General features: G+C 36.7%; 1 pseudogene; it reads right to left on the minus strand.

Annotated features, from left to right (window-relative positions):
• Positions 1–862: 862 nt before the first annotated feature.
• LOC136239085 (uncharacterized) lies at positions 863–8,713 on the minus strand (annotated as a pseudogene).
• Between the last annotated feature and the right edge of the window lie 614 nt (positions 8,714–9,327).

A 9,327-nucleotide genomic window follows, 5' to 3' on the forward strand; every position in this document is an offset into this window, starting at 1 on the left:
TTTTCTTTGGAACTCAATTCCTTTTGAAATTTTATCTCAAAGGACTGCTGGCAGTTTTAAGACTAGGTTAAAACATTATCTTTTTTTTGTAATTAGGTTTATTGATTTTGTAATTATTAAGTAGTTCATGTTCCTTTTGTATTTGTTTGTGTGTAATTGTACATGTGAATGTATGTTCTGTGTTGGGGATCACCTTGTACAGGCAGTATTGCCTTTTGTGTTACCCATCTTTGGAAAAATTGATAATTATACAACCAAGTAGAGTAAGCGATCTATTGTCGGACACCATCTATAATCGGACACGTTTTCTCAGAAACTACTAAGCCGAGTCCTCTGAACTTTGGTGTGGACAAACGTTACACTTAGCCTAATAATATACTAAAAGATGAGCCTGGTAGCTTTTGTGGTTGCTTTGCTATAGCCGATTAAAGTGACTGTCCGAAAACCTCTAATATCGGAAGTTTACCTCTTTTATCGGACACCGCCTAGCAATCATCCACTAAAAGACGAAATTCCCCACAACCACCACCATCTGTTAGGGTAACACATGTACTTTCAAAGCAGCCATAGTTTGTTTATTCCTTCCATTCATAAGCGGAGCTACTATAGTAAATGTGTGGGTGTGTAGCGAACTCTATAATCGGACGGAGTGATATTTTGTTTCACGTTGTTTTAGGAGTTGGAAGTTATACTTTTAGTCAAAATCAGTTTGAAAATGAAAGGTGTATAAAAGATATAGTTGTACTTTCTTTGAGACATAAAATTTTACCATCATTTTCAATTAGCTATGGAGGGCTGCTGTGTTGCTTCACACACATAGCTATAGTAATTACACCGACATTCAGTATAATTAGCTAGCTGATTAATTAGTAGATTAAAAACACTGGATTTATAACATGCATGTATGCACTATAATGTAACTGTTATGACAAGCCTATAATGTAGACAAAGTAGTTAACTTCAAACTATATCTGCATGCATGAGCTTAAAAATCATTGACTGCAGAAGTGGCAAATGTAGTGATAGTCATCCTTTTTGACTGTTGTTCTTGGTATTCCAGCACATAAACAGTGATGCCATTCAGTGCATTTCTCACATGCAACCCAATTTCTTGACCTTGGGTGAGAGCAGCTCCCAGCGGTACACGAGTTTTGTTTTCCACCTGCAAATTTTACACGTGTGAGTATTATATTAATAAAATCAATAATTTATTTAATTATTGCAATGAATATACCATTTATAACTCTATATTATAAGGCATTGAGTTACTTACATTTCTTGCTCTTGTCAGTTTCACAGGTTTTGCTGATTGGTGTATCATGGCTTTCAGTTTGGCTACTTAACCAAAGATTATATTTCGGATCCTGCTGTAAATCATATCCATTTTCCAACCTTTTCTGAAACTTCTTGATCTCTTCCTCTGAAAACATGGATACATCTTGTACTGTGTAACAATAATATAATAATATTGGTAATATACTTTGATTTAAACTATATGAGCAGAGCATTTTATGGTGGTATAATAAAATCTATATAATTATTATGGCTATATATAGGTATTGCATACACAATGACTAACACACAGTTTAGCTACATATTAGGGTTACATGCAGGTGCAGTACAAAGTAGTTTGGGAGAAGGATATTATTTTGCTTAACTGTCAAACCAAACAGCCATTCTTTGATATATAATAGAGCTCTGTAACAGTGCATACAAAATGCTCTAAATGAAAAGTCATTCAACATTTGGAAAATTGACATTCAAATTATCTATACTATCTGCTGTATTGGGCCTAAGGCCACACCAAGTCAAACCTTAGTTTCTGGTCACCCGCCCGCATGGTAAACCTGGAACCCTAGTTTATGAGGGCTATTATTAATATTACAGGTGCTTAAGTGCATGTGACCCAGCAAGACACTTATTTTTTACTGCAAAAGATCGAGATACTCTAATAGAGCAGTCAGGGATTCCAATAGAGCAGTCACACTACTCTTAACTCTAATATTAGGTATATATGCCACACTAATAAAATGTTTCTAACTATAGCTAGTTTTGTCCTTGATTATATAGCTGTTCAGATTATAACTGTTACTAGCTAATGCTTCTGTAACCAAAGTAATTTCAGTAGCATTAACTACTAGTCCATGCAGATGGGCCATAGCTTTAACTTTATAATTCAAATGTAGTCCTCTAATGATTAGTCTAGTAACTTCAAATTCCTTATCACTGAACACTACAGGGGTATGGAAAGCCGGCAACATTCGGTAAGCTTAAACTTAAACTTTTCCATAACTAAAATTAGATTGGCAAGTAGAAACCCTTATAGTTTAAACATTCCCAGATGATCACTAAAAAACACTAGTCTGGAGCACTCAATGACTCAAAACTTTGACAGTTACTTTTCTCAAGGTTTGCTGAATAGAAGGCTGGAAACACATAGCTAGTGGGCTAAGACTTCACATTTGAATGAAGAATTTCTGATGTGAAAATAGAAGTTAAATTTCATTTTGGATCATGATCATTTGAACAACTTAGCTATAAGTCATAGTAATACTTTCCTGACATAGCTAATGAGACATTTATTTCACTTGGAAAGCATAAGTAGCTACATGAGCAAAACATTTCCTATATAGTATATTCTAAATAAATAAATAAATATACTTAAATGCTATACATCAGTGTATAGCTAGCCATGATCCATCAACAACTTTCCTAGTGCATTTTTTGCCGAAGCACAACTACTTATGTTGTTGGTTAAGTTTGACTAAAAACAAAATCAACATGAATTTGCTAAATTGAGCAAATAATAATACCATACAGTATATAGTCACAGTAGAGTCTATAGTCCTGAAGTCCTGATCATCCGCCCGCCCGCATCCATTTGTAGGCTTGGGAGTGACCAGAAACTAAGGTATGACTTGGAGTGGCCTAATGTATTTCGCGGACTGGACTCGCGGACTGGACTCACGCACTGAGCTGGAAACTGCTTTTAAACAACAATCCAGGAATTATCCATCTCTTGCAACACTGGAGACACCACTATCGAGCTACAACTGCTGATACTGCTCTTCCTTACAAGTTAACAAACTAGCACTTGCACTAATTTATTAGAATACACTTACGATACACGAGTACTATAGTATGTTCACGTTGAGCTGAATCCTGAAAAACAGATAAAAATCAAAAGTGGATTTTTTTTCTCAGCAGAGTTAACATTTCAGCCAAACAGATGATTATTGATAACAGCAAAGGTGTCAACAACAGACACGTGCGGTTTGGCTCCATTACAAGTTCAGGAAAGGGCTGTAATGGACACTGCACTTATAAGGCTTCCCCATAGGATATATTGTGAAAATTTTTGACTGGCCATAAATATTATGTCAAACATTTGAACAAAAAGATTTTGAAGCATTTTTAGTGGGTCAAGCAGTACTACAGATGAGCCAAATTTCAAGATCGTGTGTAATTGCATCCATGAGTTATTAAATGTTTTTGAGGGTTTAGCTCAACGTCATGAATGTACTATAGCAGTGATAAAGTGTGATAGAGGCTATTGTTGTAGCTAAGCTGTTTTTCCTTTGTTGCTCCAGTACTTAGCACTGGTGTTGGGACTGTAGTGATGAGTCAGTTTATTTACATAGCCCCATCACCTCGCTAGTGGGCGGTGCCACCTAGCTACCCTGCTAAGAATTATTACTGGCTCATCTCTACAACCCTAGCACTAGTGCTAAAGCAATAAAGGAAAAACATCTAAGCTACAACAATAGCCTCTACCATGCTTTATCACTGCTAGTACTCGTGTATCGTAAGTGTATTCTAATTAATTAGTGCACCGCTAGTTTGTTTACCTGTAAGGAAGAGCAGTATCAGCAGTTGTAGTTCAATAGTGGTGTCTCCAGTGTTGCAAGAGATGGATAATTCCTGGATTATTGTTTAAAAGCTGTTTCCAGCTCAGTGCGTGAGTCCAGTCCGCGAAATACATTATACCTGTTCTATACCATATGCGTATTTTGTACCATACGCGTATGGTACATACCATATGCGTATACGCGTACGGTACAACCATACGCGTATGGTACAGCATTTCGTACCATATGAGTATAGCTAACCTGCATGGTAGCTATGCGTATAATATCAAGCAGAAGGTTTTTACACTGCCATGTGCATACCTATTGACTATGCTGGATGGCGCTCTGCCTTCATTTCCTTTCAGGGAGGGGGAACTGAGGGGCTAGTCTCCTAGACTGGCTTAGCGGTTTCTGTTCAGTGAAGATCGAGATACTCTAATAGAGCAGTCATATTTTGATCTGATCATGGTTATTCTATTCTCTAAAGGCTAAGATGTATTTTGCTTTACTGTGGTTAAGATATAACTTTCTTTACTGCATGATGCATACCTAGCTATATTATGCAATTTAAAATAAAAGAATATTGATGGCATGATATAAGTGATGAAACTGCATGACATCTTATTTTGTTAGGACAATATATAGCTACAACATAACTGCAAGGGTCTAGACTCAAGGGTATCATGCACTGATACCATGCACTTCTGCCAAATCATAGAATAAGCACTGATAGCTACTGCTGAATGAATGAATTGGACCAGACATTTGCTTGAGACCATCTGCAGCATTCTACTACAGTCATCAAATGACTTGATCATGTATTTGTAAACATTATGCAAAGATAAATGGTATATACCTATTTAAATTAATGCTTTACAGAATTGTACACAAAGTTTAATTGCAATAGCTATTGAATAATACTTTCAGAACTGCGGGTCTACCGGTGTCACCAGTGTCTAGCACTGGTAGCTGTACCTCGAGCTGGACATATAAAATTACTAGTATATAGGTAAAATTTTAAGGGGTATATAGGAAGAATCCTATAGTTAAATAATGAAATAGTTCATATAAAACAGGAGCATTAATTTGCAGCAGGGACTATATACTAAGTATAAAATTTATTGCTGGCAAATTTATTAATGGAACATTCCAAATAATAATTTTTCAATATAAATTTAATTTATGAGATAGATCAGTTATTGGTGTACTGTTCCACAGTCTCGGTAGCTATATGATAAAAACAATAATTCTGGCAGATCCAGTCTTGAATTGTGTTAAGTCCTGCTGATCTAGTAGGATCTGATAAGAATTCTATACATAGTGAAAATTAATAAAGATGAAATAATCAACTGGGTTGGAAACTTCACGAAAAATGATATCACTTATGTACATGCAGTAAGTCATAAAAGTATAAATCAAAGGAAGCTATAGGGGGCTAAATATAATAAGCCTTGATTTCTAGTCATTGGTGTAATCTATAACAAATGTATCTCATTGTCAGCTCAACAAATGTATTTCATTTCATCAAAGTATCTGGCAGTTTCAATACAATAGTGCCACCATGCACCCATGGATTCCCATCTTGAATTTTTATAATAAATGACTTCATTTCTCCACAGTGGAAAATGCTATTGCTTTTAAACTACACAAGCTGGTATAATGCATACTCTTTAGAATAATTGAGTTAAAATTATCTAGCTGTTGCATAGCAACCACATACACTGAAAATTTATGGTAAATTTTAATTTTGTTTCTTCTTCCACACAGTACATTGTGGCTGCAATTGCTACACATATATTGCTTCCTATTGGATTCATGACCCATTGTTTAATTGATACAATGAAAATTCAAAAATCAGGCCATTATTACATAATGCTACTCCTCCTTCATACCTGTAATAGAGTTAATGATGTAATGATGTAACATGATGTAATATAACTGTGATGTAATTTATGAATGCTTGTAATATAAATATTGCATGTGTAAGAGTTAGTTAGTTGTTATTGTGTGCTTTCAGTTATTGATTAATAATATTATATACAGTGGTCTGTGCTGCCTTTTCTGTAAGGCTCTTGTAGAACTGTTTCCAGCATACTGATATTCATGATTATTTCAATGAATATCATTGAATGCATGGTTCTAAGTGATATAAACACTAAGCCAGTAGACGTAGCGTTGTAGCTCAACATAAACATATTATAGATATTGATATGATTCAGTATCCAATACACATCAAAAATACTGCATTCTGATTGGTTAAAACATAGCGACCATATTAATTTGCATCCAAATCGAACCAATTTTTTAGCTAATCTTATCTGAATGTATACTCTTTAAAGTTAACAAAATCCACATTAATTTGTGCTGCAGGTCCATTGTGATGAATGTGAGTGGTGGTACTATTTACAGTATGTATAAAAAAGAAAAGTATGTAAACAAGAAATTGGATCCTCAAAAGAAGAGTGTATATATAGCAGCCGGATAAATAATATTATGCAAAGACAGTAAGGGGCCATGTTGCACAACTGATGACACTTCTGAAGTTCATTTTTTAAGTTGTTAGCTTTGCACAAGCAGTATAATTATGTATAATTCAGTTTGAACTTACTAGCTATCATGTACGTTGTAATTGCTCTCTATACCCAATTGTGTTGTAAATTGTCAGTTATCCACACTTATAATTGAGACCATCTGATAGCTAAAGTAGCATACACAGTACCATTCATGTGAAGTTCTGCAGACAACGTGTGATCATGTACATAAGATTTACGTACATCAGTAGCACTATATGGGAACTGCATGGGCAAGGCAAGGATAACATGCATGTGTGCAACGTGCTGATGAATAAATTTATAGTTACAGTTAAGCAGATTATTTTGTTGTGTTCTAAGTTTACTCAGCTAAAAATACCTGTAAAGGTAGACCCATTGTAGCTAGGTAATGGCAAGGCTAGAAGACATTGAGAAAAGGCATAATACGCATATGGTACGTACCATACGCGTATGCCTATACCGTATGCGTATGGTACGGAAAATCGTACCGTACGCGTATGGTATGTACCATACGCGTATGGTACATACCATACGCGTACGGTACAAAATACGCATATGGTATAGAACATACCGCTGTATTGTGCCAAACCTGTTGCTTTAGTTTTCCTCTGCTGATTCTTTGCACATTGTTGCTGTTCTTTTTGCATCTTCCGCTCTTCCCTTAGCCTTTTTCGCTCTTCCTTTTTCTTTATTTCTTCATCCTTCTTTTGTTTTTTCTCTTCCAAAAATTTGAGATTTTCACAGCTGGTCAGTACCCTTCCACAAGATGCTGACTTAACTGATGGCAAAACAGGGTTAGGCAGCACTGGAAAGAACTTTTCAATTGCTGGAGCGGGAGAAGGCATTAACGCCTTCACTGTACTACTAGTGGTATCAGGTTCTTGTATTTGCTGATCAGGATGGTACATTTTTACCCACTGTTGGTACCGATTGTCGGCTTGTGGATTTTTTGCCTCTAATTCATATCTTTCTTGAAATCTCTCAAGTTCCACCTCAGTAAAGGTAGGAAGCTTTCTTGGCTTTTCCAATGCACTAGGCATTGGGCTGCAAAGTGGAATGAAACCTAGTTCATCTTTAGCAGCAGTTTCCTTTGGCTGAATAGTTATGGCAGTTCTGTCAATTGGATGAACTCCGGTTGTCTTAAATCCACCTATTATGTTACTTGTAGACATGGATTGTTTCCACGCTTCATTCAGTAGCTTGGAAAAGACAAATCTGTTGACAGCCTTTCCAGTAGTTGTAGTGTATTTATGACAAACTTCACTCCATTTTGCCTTCAAAGGACCAAAACATCCTTTATCAAGGGGCTGGGTCAAATGGGTGGTATTTGGAGGCAAGACAAATAAAACCACCTTTCTTTAGCAGCCATATGTATGGTGTCTGGAAAGTAATGTGATGAATGCCCATCCATTAATAAAAGAAGTGGTCTGACAGTTGGTGCATACCATAGAAAGTGATGGTGAAACCAAAGTTTAAATAGCTCTTGATCTATCCATCCTTTGTCAGAAAGACCATATATCGTGCCAGGTATCTCACCATTAGTAAGCTCAGGACTCAGAACTTTCTTATCCCAGATAACCATGGGTGGAAGACTATGCCCTCCTGCACTAACACAGGCTAGCACAGTAATCTGTGCCTTATTACCTGAATTGATTGCATGAGTTGTATGTTCTCCAGAACAGTGAACTGCTTTCAATGGTTTTGGTGCTAAGGGGAAGCCACTTTCATCAGCATTAAACACTTGACATGGCTTGTCCAGTAAGTCATACTCTGCCATTGTCTTCTCTAATAGGTCAAAGTAGCCATCTATGATTTCTGAATCTGTGGCTTCAGCTCTAGCCTTGGATAATGGAACTGAGGCTCTTAAAGTAATACTAGGATTCCGTGTGCAAAATTTCTCCCACCAACCATTTGATATCTGTCGATCAACACCTCTACTCTCTGCAATTCTTTGAACCAACTCAATCATATCCTTCCTTGTCTTCGGGTACCCTATTGCTGAGCACCGTCTCACAAATGCTACGAGTTCAACCTCTTCTGTATCACTGAGTAGTCGTTCTGGACCACTTCTGCTACCTGGTTGAACTCTGCCGAGTACCCTATCACCAAGAGTAGACTTTGGTACACTGTAATCCAATGCTGCCCGCCGGATGCTTGACTTATGAATAACAACTGCTCTCAAAGCCTTTTCCATATTTTCTTCTGTCCAATTCTTGTAAGTTCCAGGTCTATCATGCTGACGACTTAGAGTGTTGTGGTCATGTTGAGCCTTGGATACAAATATCCGTTGGTGTAATGGAGGACACTGCCACATATGAGCTATAATAATATAGTAATCACTATTACAGTTTATCACTTGTGCTACAGCGTAAAATAATGCCAATTATTTATGCTACAGAGTAAAATAATGCCAAGTGCACACCGTTATTTACACAGCATTACTTAGTAGCTAGAGACTAGCTAGCTAGCTGTTGTTTTATTGTATAATAACTTATTCAACCACTACAATAATATAGCTACAAGTCCGAGAGTTACGTATGTACAACAACTATACATAACTTGGGAGTCATACCTGCTCTGGTATCTACTGCTCGAACAACAAAGGGTTTTTGAACAGAAAGTCCCGCCAAAAATACGAAAATTTGGAAATCCAGGGCGTCCGATTATTGAGGTCACGACACACCCGAACATTTACGATTGTAGCTCCGCTTATGAATGAAGGAAAGGAAATAAATATGACTACTTTGAAAGTACATGGCTTACCCTAATAGATGGTGGTGGTTGTGGGGATTTTCGTTTTTTTAGTGGGTGATTGCTAGGCGGTGTCCGATAAAAGAGGTAAACTTCCGATATTAGAGGTTTTCGGACAGTCACTTTAATCGGCTGTAACAAAGGAACCACAAAAGCTAGCAGGCTTATCTTTTAAT

This window comes from Dysidea avara, chromosome 11, assembly GCF_963678975.1.
Source record: "Dysidea avara chromosome 11, odDysAvar1.4, whole genome shotgun sequence".
NCBI classification, from domain to species: Eukaryota; Metazoa; Porifera; class Demospongiae; order Dictyoceratida; family Dysideidae; genus Dysidea; species Dysidea avara.